Source organism: Saimiri boliviensis, chromosome 5, assembly GCF_048565385.1.
Source record: "Saimiri boliviensis isolate mSaiBol1 chromosome 5, mSaiBol1.pri, whole genome shotgun sequence".
NCBI lineage: Eukaryota > Metazoa > Chordata > Mammalia > Primates > Cebidae > Saimiri > Saimiri boliviensis.
The window spans coordinates 131,566,158-131,582,995 of NC_133453.1; the positions used below are offsets into that span (position 1 = coordinate 131,566,158).

Sequence of the window (16,838 nt, forward strand, 5' to 3'; positions counted from 1 at the left end):
TTTTTCTAGCATTTTTTTTTTTGCTTTCTTTTCTCTTCTTTCTTCCCTTTCTAACTTATTCACTTCACTAAATAACCAGTTCATCAACTTAGCAAATATATTTTCATATTTTGGTTTATGCCTATGTAATTATATATAAACATATCTGTACACAACTATGCATATTTATAAATCCATATACACAAAGTAGTTTTTGACATTATTTAATAAAAATATTATTATACTATACAGAATTTTTTATGTATTGCTTTTCTCCCTCAACAGAATACCTGATGGAAACCCCTCCCCATCAACAAGTATAGCTCTGAGACGTTTTCTTTCTGGGATATAGTCTATGACGTAGATACCTAACATAGTCAGTAATTGAAACTCACATTGTCTCCTCAGTTTGTTACCACAAACAATGCATCACAAAATATCTGTATATACTTGTAGTAGTTGGTTTTGTTGGGAAACGAATTCAGAGTTTCTGAGAGTTGCTGTAGGAGGCTTTTGGGGAGGCATTCCCAGGAAGAACATCCGTGAGGGGTGAGAGGACCAGGAGTGGGCAGAAGGAACCGCTGAATTGCAATGCAGTTGTGTCAGAGGCCTTGAGGAGTTTGGGTGGCTGTGACATCAGGTGCTTGCAGTTGTCACGATTGATGCAAGGAGGCTAAGCCTTTGTACCTCCATAGTGGTTGGTGTCCCCAGAGAGGGGGCACAGCCTTGGATGGGGCAGCTTACTATGACTAAGGGCAGTTCCTGGAGAGCAACTTGACTGAGTGATTGCAGAGCTTTCTCCCTTAGCATCTTAGCTAGGGTGGAACTACATTTCCCAGAATCCCCTTCCCTGTATTGTTCTAGGTTCCTTTTGGACAGAACAGAAAGTAGCAAGAGATACAGAAAGCAGAGGTAAAGGTGCTGCTGTTTTGTTATGTCTAGAAGTTGGTACAGGCTGGGCGGGGTGGCTCAAACCTGTAATCCCAGCACTTTGGGAGACTGAGGTGGGTGGATGACTTGAGGTCAGGAGTTTGAGACAAGCTTGGCCAACATGGTGAAACTCCATCTCTACTGAAAATAAATTTTTTTTTTTTTTAAATTAGCCTGGCATGGTGGTGCACACCTGCAATCCCAGCTACACAGGACACAGGAGGCTGAGATGAGAATCGCTTGAACTCAGGAGGTGGAGGTTGCACTGAGCTGAGATCATGCCGTTGCACTCCAGCCGGGGTGACAGAGTGAATGAAACATTATCTCAAAAATAAATAAATAAATATAAAAGTAAAATCGGTACAGGGTGCCAGACACCGGCAGCTTCTGTACCTTTTTGGTACTCTACTCGCTCACCTGACTGATTAATGCATTCACCCTTAATTTTCCTGAATCCCACCACATCTACTCTTGTGGCTTCTCCGACCCTGGGCAAGTGAGTATGCAGATGTGTGATGAATGGTACCAGTTGCTCCTGGAAGTCCCCCATGGCATTGAGGTTGGAGGTGGTGAGAGACTTAGACTCCAGTTTGTCTTCATGCACTGCCATTCACTGTCCCCATGTCAGGGTGTTTTTCCTTTGTCCACGACCAGCTTCCCTTTCTGACTGACAGTCTGGCTGACCTACAGTGACTTCAGGTCCAACATCAGATGTAGGGCAAGACATCTCCAGTACTTCCCACCACTGTGTCAAGTACTGTCTCTAGAATATATTCTTTATTTTATATCAGCCACAGCAGGTCTGCTTCTTTAATTGAAGAAGATACTCCTGACATCTGGGGAATTAGTGACTCAGTCCCGAGGGAAGATCTGGGTGGTACACCACAGTGTCCGATCATAGTACTAGTCCTTTATTTCAAGGAAAGTGATTCCCAGGATTAAAGGGGCCAGAATGAAGAATACATGTGTTTTAAATTTGATAGATGCTGTCAGAATGCTTTCCTCAAAAACAATAGGAATCCATATCCCCACAGTGAACATAGCAAAACCCATTACCTGCATCCTACACAAGACACAATGCTGCTATTCCTCTTAAATTTTTCAGTCTGATAGTTGAAATAAATACCTTACAATTTAAATTCACATTCCTCTCTTGTTAATAATTTGAGCCTCTCATGTTCGATGACAATCTGAGTATGTTCTTTTGTGACTGGTTTGTAGCTTTTGCCTGGTATTTTCTATTGGAATCTATAGATTTTTCTAGGGAATTTTAAAATTTCCTTTGGACATTAGAGACGCTAACCTTTTATGTGTTATCTGCATTGGAAACATGTTAGTAAAAATCTGTTTTTATCATCTATTTGACCTTGTTAATGTTTTATCATCAATACTGTACTTTTTTTACATTGGAATGTTTCGTTTCTTGGGAATTCTCCTGGGAAATGGCATAAAATAGAAGCCCAGATAGATTTTCTTCTGCTGGATATAATCCAACATTTTCCACAAATTTGACAAATACTTATGGTATATTAAAGATATGTATTTCTGGATTTTCTATTTAATTTTGCCAATAAATTTTTAAGGAATTAGAAATATATTTGTAAATTTTTAATATGATAAATACACACAAATGGCAAACATCATGTTTAATAAGATAAAAAGAAGTGTTGCCATTAAAAATCAGGACCAAACTTTTACTGAAATTGTTTTGAAAGTATGAATCAATGTAAAAAGAAAATCAAGTATATACAAATGGAAGTTTATTATTATTTGCACATGATATGATTGTATACTTGGAAAGAGAATCAACTGAAGAACTATTTTAATGGTAAGATAATTTTATAGATTGGCTGGTTAAAAAATTAGTATATAAAATTAAATAGCTTCCTAGACCCAAACAGTGAAGTTAGAAAATCAAATACAGGAAAGAACTCATTTACAAGAGCAACAACAATAAAAAAAATCAACTAGGAATAAACTGGAGAAATGTTCAGTGTCTGCTGGAAGAAAATGATGAAACTCTACTGAGGCATAAAAGAATAAATGGAAAAACGGAAAAGGCACATTTCTTATGGATACATAGGTATCTTATTCACCCAATTAGGGATCAAAAGTCACAAGTTTTGAGACAATTTGAACCAACCAGTGTCAGTCACTTCAGCAACAGCAAATGAGTTTTCACTATCTGGCTTCATACTTTTGGTATTGGTAGAAAGAAGAAAAGCTTAATAATAGGATTAATGGGAAAAAAAAATAGGGCCAAGATGGAGCAGTGGTCCTCAGAGTAAAGTGTACATCCAAATCTCCTGCAGGGCTTGTTAAGACACAGATTGCTGGGTTCCTCTTTCAAAGTTTTCAGTTTTGTAGGTCCTGGATGAGGCCTCAGGTTATGTATTTCTAACAAATTCCCAGCTGATGTCGATGCTGCTGGTTCTGTGCTTACAAAGCCTCTGGCATAGAGAAAGATTTATCTGAAAATTCCTTTCCATTTCATAGAGCAAAGAGAGTCTGGAAATTGTGTAGAGTCTCACTAATTTCAGAAAGAGCATACATTTATTAAGTATAAGACTATTTAATAATTTCATTTTAAAGATAGTAAGCCTTGAGTTCTGGAGTGGGTAAATGAGGGCTGAGTTATCTGGCTACTCTGACTTTTGATGTGGATCTTTAATTCTCATTGCTGATGAGTTTTAGCCACTGAGATTTCCTCAAGGTCCCAGGTCTGAGAAAAAAAGAGAAGTATCTAATAATTTTTTTAAAATCCACAAAACTCCTAAGGATATACTGAGGAGATTTTAGCTCCAGCTGGCCTGACAGTCTTAGAGAGCCAAGTGTAGGGAAGGACTCAGAAATTAACCACAAGCAACTATGAGAATATTCAGTCCATTTGTACATGTGCCCCAAGAGGGTGACCTGAATGACATGGAGGCCAGAATTAATAACAACAGAGGCTACCACCTGCAATGGGTTAGAAAGGGCAAAATCACTGTTGAATTATACCAGCCCCTGTTGCCGTCTGATGCTATGAACAAGGCTGGGGGGCTTTGAATCAAGACTGCTTGGAAAGCAAAGCCGAAGCCCACCCAGAGAAGTGCTAACTAAATAAAAACTGCCCCTCTGGCCCTAGCCACACACTATAGGTGACCCCCCTCCCCCTGCCAAAAAAAGGGACATTTAAACCTGATTCACCAAGTAGCCACAGCTTCCTAGGGGTCACAAAAGTAACATCGTTTTATATCTGCTTCATTACATGGTGGCCTCTAACGACTGTCTTTTGTTATTTCAGGTTGTCATGAGAAAATGCCATAAATGGCTGGACACGGTGGCTCATGCCTGTAATCCCAGCACTTTGGGAAGCCATGGCGGGCAGATCACCAGAGGTCAGGAGTTCGAGACCAGCCTGGCCAACTTGGTAAAACCACGTCTCTACTAAAAATAACAAAAATTAGCTAAGCATTAGTGGTGGGTGCCTGTAATCCCAGCTACTTGAGAGGCTGAGGGAGGAGAATTGCTTGAACCCTGGAGATGGAGGTTGCAGTGAGCAGAGATTGTGTCAAAAAAACATTGTGTTGAGGTCCCTCTTTTGGCTTGCAGACAGCTGCTTTATGGCTGTTTCCTCAAGTGGCCTTTCTGGGTTCATTCCCTCTCTCCCTTTCTCTGACATCTCTCCTTCTAAGGGCACTAATCCCATGATGGGTCTGTTTACTTCTCATAGGCACCATCTCCAAAGACCCTCACATTGGGATTAGTGCTTCTATACATGAATCTGCAGGACAGGAAAGGGAGTGCAAGCGTTCAGTCCGTAACACTGACCCAACTTGATTGAATTAAGCAACAATGCTCCTTTCCATTTAAAAATAGAGTAAGAGAGAAAAAGTCTGACCTGGGCCTGAACAATCCCACTTGTGCAAAGAAATGAGAATTGGTTGTCTAGCTCTGCCCAGTTAAGTAGGTTTCAAGAGGGATCGCCGTCATTGTGGGCAGCTTTCAGCACTGGTGGAAAACTTCCTCAAACCCCTTTTTCTGCATCTCAGAGCAAATATTCTTCTCCCTTCCTTGTACATCTAGAGAAGAGGAGCAAATGGAGAGTCAAGGCATGAAACCCAGGGAACGAGACTAGAAAAGACTCTTCCCAGGCTCTCAGTCAGGTGGCTGCTTTTGGCACAGGAACTAGGAATTGTCAATTACGGTCTCCCTCCCCGCCTGCCAAAGCTGCTCCCCCATGGACCTCTCTCTTGTTTTCTGACTATTTCAGATTCTTGTTGAACATCCCTGAGTTCAGAAGCCCTTGTTTTGAGGGGAGAGAAAACAAGCAGTTGACTGAGTTACTGCACACAGGAGTCAGCGCAGAAGCAACACCTTTTACCAAACAGCACACACCCTAAGACATTTCCAAGGTGCATTTCAGAAACTTGAATGTCTTGGTAGAATAACAATAATAACATGAAGATAGTGTTTCATCTTATACATCACAATCCAATGGAAATTATGTGACTTCATTTAAGGAGCAGCACAGCGAGTTTAGAAAATTAAGGCATTTGAATCATGTAATTCTTTCTACTAGGGCATTTAGGTGTGGTGGGGTTGTGAAGGCTTCAGACTCTGCTATGATAAGAAAGTGCTGTTAAAGTTATGGTCTGAAAAAGGAAAGGTGGCTATTGCCTCCCCCCCACACACACACAGTGAGAGAGAGAGAGAGAGAGAGAGAGAGAGAGAGAGAGAGAGAGAGAGAGAGAGAGAGCGAGCGAGCGAGCTAGAGGACAAGCAGCCAGAGTAATCTTGCCAAAACAGAAATTTGAGTATGTCACACAGATGAGCAATGAGTTAACAAAGGTTTCAAGGTGGTTAAAATGCAATTCAGCCTCGCCAACAAGCTATGGGATGCTGGGAAAATCCCATCCTTCTCCAGATTTCATTCTAAGATGAAGCTCTTGTCAGAACACTGAGCAATTACTACATTCCAGCAACTGTGCTGGAAGCTTTTAAAATATATTATCTTACTTAATCTTTACAGAAAACCTGCATGGCTGGGAATATTGTTATCCCCTTTTTACAGACAAGGAATACTGGAGTAAGAGAGGCAACTCCTTGTTTAAAATCCCATTGGCAGTAGTGAAGAATTAGGATATCAACAAGGATCTGTTTGACTAGTTATTCACACATGCATTCCTTCACTTAATAAATTATTATTCCATGCTTATGTTGTCCTGGATACCACTGTAGACAGAAGACATCAAAAGTAGCTTGGACTCTACCCTTACAGAATTTATTCTCTCGTGGAGGGGAGGGAGAGTTATTAATTAAATGCATAAACCTATACCTGTAAAATAGCAATCCTTCTAAGCATTGCTAAGGAAATGAGGAAACATAACAGGTTATCCCCTAGTCTGGGAGTTGTGGAAAAGAAGTGACATTCGAGATGAGACCAGTGAATGACCAGAAGTTAACTGAGGGAAAGAGAAGGGATGGAGATAAGTCATCAGGTTATCAGTGTACAGATATGTGAAGTAAGGGAAGTAAGGTGAAATCATCCAGAGGTAAGACAGTGGTTCCGCCAGGCTTTGGAATGTCTCAATTCTCAACCTAGCATATGGTCTTGGACATGTGTAGGTTTTGCCTGAATGCACTATCTCACAGGGCTACTGTGGGTATGAAATGATTATGTATTTAGTGTTTGAACCAATAGGCAAGCCTCATCTTTACGAACTTTTATAAAGGATAAAGCACAGAGAGAAACAAACCTAAGGTTAACTCTTGAGGGACATCAACACTTAATTCCTCAGCAGAGGAGGCTAAGCATGCAGACCGGAAGGGAAAGGAGCAGTGCAAGCTGTGGACTGCCACAGAAATCGAGTCAGGAGAGTATACACAAGAAAGAAGAGGGATCAGCTGGGTTAAGTGCTGCTGGAATAGCAGGAAAGACGCACACCTTAATGTTGCTCATTGGATTTGGCAATGCAGAGATCCTGGGTGAGACCAGAAATACCTTTTTTAAAAAACTGTATAAATTTAAGGGGTATAAATACAGTTTGGCTACATGGATATATTGCTTAGCTGTGAAGTCTGGGCTTTTAGCATAACCATCACACAGATAATGTACATTGTACCCATTAAGAAATTTCTTGTCTCTCACCCTCTTCTCATGCTTCCACTTTCCTGTCTTTGATGTCCAGTACTACACTCTCCATGCACATATACGTGTTATTTGGCGCCTACTTATAAATGACAACATGCAGAATTTGACTTTGTTTCTGAGCTGTTTCACTTAAGATAATGGCCTCAGTTCCATCCATGTCACTGCCAAAGCCATGATTCCATTCTTTCTGTAGCTGAGCTGTATTCCACTGTATGTATGTATGTGTGTGTGAATATCTGAAATCAAGAATCCGAGTCTTTCAATTGTCTTCTTTGTTTTCACTATTGATTAGGGTATTGTGAGTCCCTTGCATTCCCAGGTAACTTGTATGATCATTCTTGTCAATTCTAGAACAAAATAAGGCTGCTGGGATTTTGATAGGCACTGCATTGAATTTGTAGATCAATTTAAGTATATTGCTAGTTTAACAACATTAAATCTTCTGATCCATGAAAAGGAGTAACTTTTCATTTATTTCAGTCTCCTTAAAATTGTACCAACTGCTTTGCAGTTTTCAGTATACAATTAATTCTTACATGTATTTGGTTAAATTTACTCCTAAATATTTTATTTGGCATTTTAATTTAGGGGAAATTTAAAAGCAAGTGGAATTGCATCTCAGTTTTATTTTCAGGTTCTTGATGGCCAAGATATAAAAATACTGAATATTGTTAGCTTATCCTGTAACCCTGCTGAACTCACTTATTACTGCTAATAGTCTTTCTTTGGCTTAACAAAACTATAGACAAGACTTGTTTATCTGCAAATAGTGAAGTTTTACCACCTTGTTTTTAGTTAGGATGCCCATTATTATTATTATTATTATTATTATTATTATTATTATTTGGCTTGTCTAATTACCCTGGTGAGAATCTCAAATACCATGTTTAATAGGAGTGGTCAGAGAAGATGTCTCTGCCTTATTTCCAGGCTTAAAGGAAAAGCATCCAGCTTTTCACCATTAAATATAATGTTTTCCTCTATTTCTAGTTTGTTGACTCTTTTTTTCCTATCATGAAAGGGTTTTGAATTTGGTGAAATAATTTTCACCATCTATTGAGATGATCATGTAGTTTTTGTTCTTGCTGCTATAAACATAGTATTGATTTTTGTGTATTAAACCAGCCGCATAATCCTAGGATAAATCCTTCTTGGTCACAATGCATAATCCTTTTCAACTGTTTCTGGATTAATGTTGCTGGTATTTTGTTGAGGGTTTTGGGTCCATATTCATAAGGGATATTTACTGTTGTCTTTCTGTGACATCTTTCTCTGACTTCGGCATCAGTCTAATACTGGCCTCGCAGTATGAGTTGTGAGCAAGTCCTATATTTTGCCTGGCACATCTTTTCATCAAATAGTCACATGAGCCCTGTTTCCCTCTATTCGAATGGAATCCTATGGTGCTTCCAGTACACATGTGTGATTTGTCATGGTCCTAGTTCAGGATTATCTGTATCTCTTAATGCTTCTCTGGGACTACTGCTTTGGTCTGTAGATATTTTCTGCCCTCCTTAGGATGTCCTACAACAGTCCTTCACCAGTTCTGTCACTCATCACTCCCACAACATCATGTGAAAGTGTATTCTAAATGCTCCTGGGAAGGCTGGCCAAGGAAAAAGACTATTCCGAATTCCTCCAGCCCTTTTAACTCAAGCTGACCACCTGATCCAGACTAGTGAGAACACAGGAAACAGTAAAGATTCAAAAAATGGCCTTTTTGTTATCATGACTTATGGAATAAGTCATGATAATTAACCTAGAATAACCAGCTGTAATTAACCTAGAATACTATTGAAAGGTACAATAATGTATGGAATATACCTGATGCTACGGGAGGAAATAGAAAGAACTAGGCTATACCTCTCCAGCAGAGGAACTAGAGAAAAGATTATCAGCCATTGCTGAAGAATCTCATTGGCCCCAGTTCCAAGGTAGTGGTTAGTTAGCATGGAGTGGTTTAAGACAAGTACAGTTTAGCCTTAAGTGATTACCTGTAATGCTAAGTAAACCATCTCCAGTCATGGGTACCGAAGTACAGAAAAAACACACAGACATAAGGGCAAGCACAGGGCTCTCATCTTGTAAGCTGAGATTATTGGTTCAGGTTTTGGTCCATCAGACTATACCAAATGAGGGGATTAAGAATCTTGAACACACCCATTTCAAAATGGACTGATTTCTGACTTTTTCTTTTCTTCAACTTTTATTTTAAGTTCAGGGGTACATTACAAGGTATGCAGTTTTTTTTTTTACATAGGTAAACATATGCCATGGTGATTTACTGCACAGACCATCCCATAACCCCGTTATTGAGCCCAGTATCCTTCAGCTATTCTTCCTGATGCTCTCTTTCCCACAACAGATGATCAGCATGTGTTAATCCCCTCCCCATGTGTCCATGTGTTCTCCTCAGTCAGCTCCCACTGATAAGTGAGAACATGCGGTGTTTGGTTATCTGTTCCTGAGTTAGGTTGCTGAAGATAATAGCTTCCAACTCCATCCATGTCCCCGCAAATACATAATCTCATTCCTTTTTATGGCTGCATAGTATTCTATGGTATATATGTACTGTATTTTCTTTATCCAGTCTATCGTTCATGGGGGAATTTGGCCTGATTCCTTCAACCTGAGAATTCGATGAGAAATCTCCTCACCTGCCTTTGCATTCTAGAAAGTGGTATTTATTTACCACATTTTCAACTATGCCTCTTAATTTTAGAGGGAAGAATTTTAAAATATATACAGTCATGCATCACTTAAGGATGGGGATACATTTCAAGAAATGTATCATTAGGCAATTTTGTTGCTCTCCAAACATTATAGAGTACAGTTATAGAAACCCAGATGATGTATACATTTTTAATCACACTAAATATTCATTTCCTCTATTTGATCTGCAATGACAATACCAAGTGCCATCTATCAGCTTGTTAGATACGTTTCATTAGGACAGTGGCATCACTCTCATGTCTGTGGTCCATCATTCCCCAACACATTGTTACATGGTGCACGACTGTACCTCATTTTTCCTGTCTTCCCACCTCCCTGTTTCTCACTGTAGTTGCTGTTTCTTGTTTTTCCCTGGGTAATGGAGTATGAGGAAAGAAATACACATTTTTAAAAGGCCTGATGCTCCTTCTGTCTGTGACCTCTTTAGTGGCTTTGGGGATAGAACTGGATGTTACAAGGGAAGATTTTCCACCATTTTAATTAGGGTTTCTGAAGTTTAAAACCCACAATAATCTTTATTTGTTATTTTTTAGAAACCACGGGAGAAAAAATGAGAGGATCCTTAGCTCTAAAGTCACACTGTTAAGGCCATCAACATTTTGATCATTTTATTTTTACTTGTCTAATAAACTTGTTAGACCAGGGTTTCTAAGAATGTCCTATGTGCAACCAAACGGCAAACTGAATTCTTTGAGGGATACATTTGAGTCCTCTGAGAAGCTGAATTACTAACTGCCTCAAGAAATGAAAACTAGAAATACAGGCTAGTTCGTCTGTTCATTACTGCAGTAAAGGATACATGACAGCTGAAAATGACATGGCTAGGAAAAAGTTTAAATTCCCTATTAATAAGAAAAATAAAATAGTGAAACAGTTCAAGCTTAATTAAGACCTTGACAAAGAGCTGTTGTTAAAAACACAGGCTAAAAAATTAAATAGAAATTAATTATTAAAAAGCAGTATGTCTGAATGCCATTTACTGACTTTTCTAATCTGTCAAATAATTTCCACTTTAAGGAGAATGAAAGATGAGAAAGATCTATGGGTATGATGAAGAAACAATATTATGTTTCTAGGTAGCAGAGACAAAATTTATGCTCTTTCCGATGAGGAATTAAATTTTGAAGTAGGGTCGAACAAGAACAATATAGTCAAGCAATATGGAATTTTTGAGTTATGTTCCCAAGATGCAATTCTTTAAGGAATATGAGAAATTAAAATCATGTAAGCCAGCCAGCGTTGGACAGGAAAATTGTAATGGATCTCACCGGGGACCCAGAGTTGCTAATGTTTTCAGTAAGTCCTCACTGCTTCTCTAATTACGCCGATGCCGATCTGAAGATAGCTCCTAAATGGTCACTAGACAATGTGACAATGCACACAGTCTATGGCAGGATGTATTCCAAGGAAGGCTGCCATGGCCAGTCTTGGGTTAGCATTCTGAGAGGCACTGGGGTGCAGTGGGTAGGGGAGCACACTCCCCACCTGCGTTTGGATTCTGGCTCTCCTTGCTCACTCTGTACTTTTGTGGAATTCTCTCAAGCTCCCTGTCCTCTATTTCCTCTCTATAGAGCATGCATAATAGTAATATCCAGCTCATAAGATTCAGTTTAGTATGATGCATGGGACATGCTGAGTTGCTCTCAGAATATTACCAATCATCATTATGGTTATTGGGGTGATGCTAATAAATGTCCAGTGCTGTCCAGTGGGAGATGACCTTTGGCTCATTCTGAACAGCACTGTGATTCAAGGCTTTGTTTCTTTCTTCTTATTAATCTCCAGGGAATGATATTCCATGATGGTGGCGTTTTGGATACAGACACTATTTCTTAATGTGAATTAAGGCCCCAAACAGCAGCTAGTTGGATGAAGTCCAAACCCTAAAAAGAAGGGACTGGGATTGGCAAGGATTTGGAAAATTGTCAGGGCAGCAATCAGATGATTTGAATTTACAAGAAGAGCGACCATGTCATCAGGAAAAGCAGACAGCAAATCAGGAAATCAAGTTCTACAGGCCGGGTGAATATGAGAGCAGTATCAGCAATGCCTTACGGCTGCAGCTTATTAGATAGTGGTTAGATTTCCACTAACCCACAGTGGTTGAATTAATTTACACGCCCACCAACAGTGTAAAAGTGTTCCTATTTCTCCACATCCTCTCCAGCATCTGTTGTTTCCAGATTTTTTAATGATCGCCATTCTAACTGGTGTGAGATGGTATCTCAATGTGGTTTTGATTTGCATTTCTCTAATGACCAGTGATGATGAGCATTTTTTCATATGTTTGTTGGCCTCCAGTATGTCTTCTTTTGTAAAGTATCTGTTCATATGCTTTGCCCATTTTTGAATGGGCTTCTTTGTTTTTTTCTTGTAGATCTGTTTTAGTTCTTTGTAAATTCTAGATATCAGCCCCTTGTCAGATGGGTAGACTGCAAAAATTTTTTCCTCCCATTTGACCCAGCAATCCCATCACTAGGTATATATCCAAAGGATTATAAATCATTCTACTATAAGGACACATGCATACGAATGTTCATTGCAGCACTGTTTACAATAGCAAAGACCTGGAACCAACCCTAATGCCCAACAATGATAGACTGGATAGGGAAAATGTGGTACATATACACCATGGAATATTACGCAGCCATCAAAAACGATGAGTTCACATCCTTTGTAGGGACATGGATGAACCTGGAAACCATCATTCTCAGCAAACTGACACAGAGCAGAAAATCAAACACCACATGTTCTCACTCATAGGCGGGTGTTGAACAATGAGAACACATGGACACAGGGAGGGGAGCACTACACACTGGGGTCTGTTGGGAAATGGGGGAGGCATGGGGGTGTGGGGAGGTGGGAAGAGATAGCATGGGGAGAAATGACAGATACAGGTGAGGGGATGGAAGGCAGCAAACCACACTGCCATGTGTGTACCTATGCAACAATCTTGCATGTTCTTCACATGTACCCCAAAACCTAAAATGCAATTAAAAAAAAAAAAAAGATTTCCACTAACCCTCAGGTGGTCTAGATATTAGGATGTGCTTCCCAGGTCCGTCAGGTGATTGTCTTGTATTTCTGTAGCATTCTTTCCCAAGACTCATTATGTTTTATGTCTCATCACCCAAACATGTAACAGCTGACAGCACCATGAGTGGACACCTGACCTAAAGATACACATCTATAGTCTGGCCAGTGGCCCAGGTAGTCTCTGAGAAGTTTCCTGGAAACAATTATATTGTCAGTTCCAGGATGTGACAGCTAACATATGAGCAGAAATGCATGGGTAAGAACTTCACTAAACAAGAAAAAAAAAAAAAAAAAATGAGAGCAACCAGGGAGCTGTAGTGTACACACAAATGGTTGTATGATAATGATATGACAACTATAATAACTAGTGTTTCTCCCAGTAACTAGGTGATCAGCAAACATTGACATCATGTTGGGTATATTGGTGTTTTAATACTATAAAAACTATAATAGATATAATAAGATTGGCATGTAAATTAGGATTTTAAAAATAAATTTTTGAAAATTATAAAAAAATGTCTGCTGAACTCTCCGTAAAACTTAACTATCCAGCTTATTATTTCTTTGGTGTTTCTGGATGGCTAAGATTTAGCTATTACTGAAACTTGTGACTGATGAAAGAAACGGATGGTTTAAGTGTCTTCTCTTTCTGAGGATGTTTCAGACAGGTGAACTTAGGAGGGCAAATACAGACCTACAAAAATCAAAAATTGATCACAAATTTATAAATGGTTAGAACTGGAAAGGAAGGGGAAGTGAGAATTATTAAGATTCTCCTCCTGAAGGTAATGTGCTAAGGGATTTACCATACACTTAAAAATCAGTATTTACAGGAGAATGCCATTTTTTTTTTTTTTTTTTTTTTTTTTTGGAGACTGAGTCTCGCTCTATCACCCAGGCTGGGGTGCAATGGCAAAATATCAGCTCATTACAACCTCTGCCTCCAGGATTCAAACAATTCTCCTGCCTCAGTCTCCTGAGTAGCTGTGAGTACAGGTGCAGACCACCACACCTGGCTAATTTCTGTATGTTTATTAGAGACAGAGTTTCACCATATTGACCAGGCTGGTCTCGACTTCTGACCTCATGATCCACCTGTCTGGGCATCCCAAAGTGCTGGAATTACAGGTGTGAGCCACTGCACGTGGCCAGTATCTCTATTTTAGAGATGAGAACAGTGAGCTATTTATTCATGTATTCTATGTTGTTGCTAAACTCATCATCCAAAACTTAGTGGCTTAGAAAGAAATACTTTACTATGGCCTCTCATGGCTTTGTGGGTTGACTGGGCTCCACTAGATAGTTTTTGCTTGGGCTTTCTTTTGCATAGCTGGGGCTACAGTGATCTGAAAGCTCTACTGAACAGGACTTCCAAAATGGTATCATTATTCACATGTGTAGCAACTGAGCTAAGATGGTTTAATCAGCAGGAGCCTGGCTGGGTCTGTCTCTCTCTCTCTGCCTTTCTCCCTCCATGTGGCCTGTCCACACCAAGCCTGGGCTTCCTTACAACACGACAGTGGGAGGCTTGTCAGACCCTTTATATGGTGTCCGGTATCCTCCAGACGGAGCTATCGGTTCCTTAAGTCCTGCACTCAGAAGTCTCAGTATGTGGGTCCAGCACGGTGGCTCACGCCTGTAATCCCAGAACTTTAGGAGGCCAAGGCCGTGGATCACCTGAGGTCAGGAGTTCGAAACCAGCCAGACCAACATGGTGAAGCCCTGTTTCTACTAAAAATACAAAAAATTAGCCTGGTATGGTGGCTCATGCCTGTAATCCCAGCTACTCAGGAGGCTGAGGCATCGCTTGAACCTGGGAGATAGAAATTGCAGTGAACTGAGATCGCACTACTGCACTCCAGCCTGGGTGACAGTGGGACATCGTCTCAAAAAAAAAAAAAAAAAAAATTCTCAGTATGCCCCTCCTCTTGGTAAAGCAAGTCACTCAGGTCAACCCAGGCATAGGAAGATTAATTAGACCCCATCTGTCCCTGGGAGAAGTGTCACAGGATCTATGGCCATCTTTTAAAAAGTTACACCATAGTAACCCAATTAGTATGAGAACTAAATCTTGGTATATCATATAACAACATCCATATCATGTTTAGGAAAATCAACCCTAAAACACATCTTATGTTGCTGATTCAGTAGCTGAGTCCCAAATAGATAAAGCCATGTAATTCAATTCAAAATATTATCTGGGAATTTTTCTACATATAAGACTGTCCAGAATTGATTTCTTAAAAAATAAGAAACTACCTCTAAGAAGGAGGTGCAAATTCAACTAATTTAAAGCAACTCAACATAATGCAGTATCAAAAATCCTACAGGGAGCTCTCCAGAGCAAGCTGGATATGCTGGGATTTGTAAGGCCCTAAAACCTAATGGCCGTGCCAGGACAAAAAGCCGCATGCATTCTGCTCTTTCTGCTCTTTCTGCATAATCACCAGGTGGCTGAGACTTAGAACAGATGGGCAAGTCCCAGAGAGTGGCTCATGTCATACATCTGGGATGTTAACATGTTGGGGTGGAACATCCTTGTGCTTCTCTTTGCATTTAGAGCCATGAAGAAAATCACCACTGACCTGTGAATATTCAAGAGGTAATCCAACAGTAATGACAGTCCTCTGAACCAAAAAGAAAGAGGACAGAGATAATTCCTGGATTTTAGTGTTTTTCATATGTTACAGGCCATACATAAGCATATCTGGAAATCACCAAGTGTGGTGAGTACAAGAGATATCCTTGAAAATGGGGAGAAAAATGTTACCAGGTTTTTTTAACCAACGGTGATAATGAGAAATTAGACCAGACATTGTTATAAAAATCCGTCCCTACAAAACCATTTTATATAATAAAAATGAGAACAGAACTAATTTAGTTAGCTAATTATCACATGCATTTCACATCAGCCCAAAAGCAACCAGAAACCATTAGCAGTACACCCTGCCGTTCTCATCAAGCAGGGGATTAATGGGAACAAACCTGGAATTGGCTTTTGCAGAAATGAATCTACCATCTTCAAAAGGTAATAATCGCCACGGGCCTCCCCTTGTGATCTCCACTATGCAATGAGGTTTCCCCTGGAGCTTTGGGGAGCAGGAGAAATCTTTCTCTTCCCCTCTTTCTGGTTGCCCCCTCCCACCCCAGAGTGCTGGAGGTATAGGTGAATGAATCGCTTTACACAGGTAATCCTAGAGATGAATACATCTTAATAGTGACAGAACAAAATCTCAATGTCTTTAGCCCCTCTTCTGAAACAGGCCTAGCAATCCATACCTGGCCTTGATCATCTGTTCTTGTCAGAATATGAGGTTGGGAGGGGTTTTTCACCCTATGCATATAGCTATATGTGGTTAATATAATTTGTGCCATTGCTCATCTGTCAAACATTAAGCTTCATTCATTTAGTCATCCTTTCGTTCAAGCAACACACTGTATTAGATAATGAGAAAGGAGACAAATAATCCCCGTATTTAATGAACTCATAATATGTTGCGTAAGAAAAGAAAGCTAAAATTAGAATGCAGCAGGATGCGTTATGACCTCTTTCTAGGACATGGATAAAGCAAGAGATCAGGAGAGCTTGACCTGAGGACTGACAAGCACAAAGATAGAAATAAGCATCTAATCTGGGTAGTTCTTTTAGACAGAGGACAAACAAAATAGACAACACATAATTTAAAAATTATGAGCCTTCTGGAGGCTTGGAGTGTAGGATTCATAAGAGGAATTCGCAGATGAAATCAACCTGCTACTTTGTACTCCAAGTTTAGTCCACAGACATGCACCATCAGCAGTCCCTGGGAGCTCTTTAGGAATGCATAGTCTCAGGCTTCCCTGCTGAACTGCTGAATCTGAATCTGTACTTTAACCACATCCCAGGTGATTTGCATGTATGTTAGAGTCTGAGAAGCACTAGACTAGGGCACCCAATACCTGACAGATTAGTTGGAAAATGGTGAAAAAAAAATAATAAACCTTCCACTCCCTGACACACACAAACCTGCCAGGAGGCAACTGC

The 16,838-nt window shown here is 39.9% G+C and overlaps 1 protein-coding gene across 1 annotated transcript in view; it reads left to right on the top strand.

The window, feature by feature from the left end:
- Positions 1 to 11,953, top strand: part of AGBL1 (AGBL carboxypeptidase 1) — a 945,533-nt gene extending 933,580 nt beyond the window's left edge. Inside the window, exon 25 of the transcript XR_012517828.1 lies at positions 1,083 to 11,953. The gene's annotated coding sequence lies outside the window, so the exon portion shown is untranslated. The remainder of the gene's footprint in view (positions 1 to 1,082) is intronic.
- Positions 11,954 to 16,838: the final 4,885 nt, after the last annotated feature.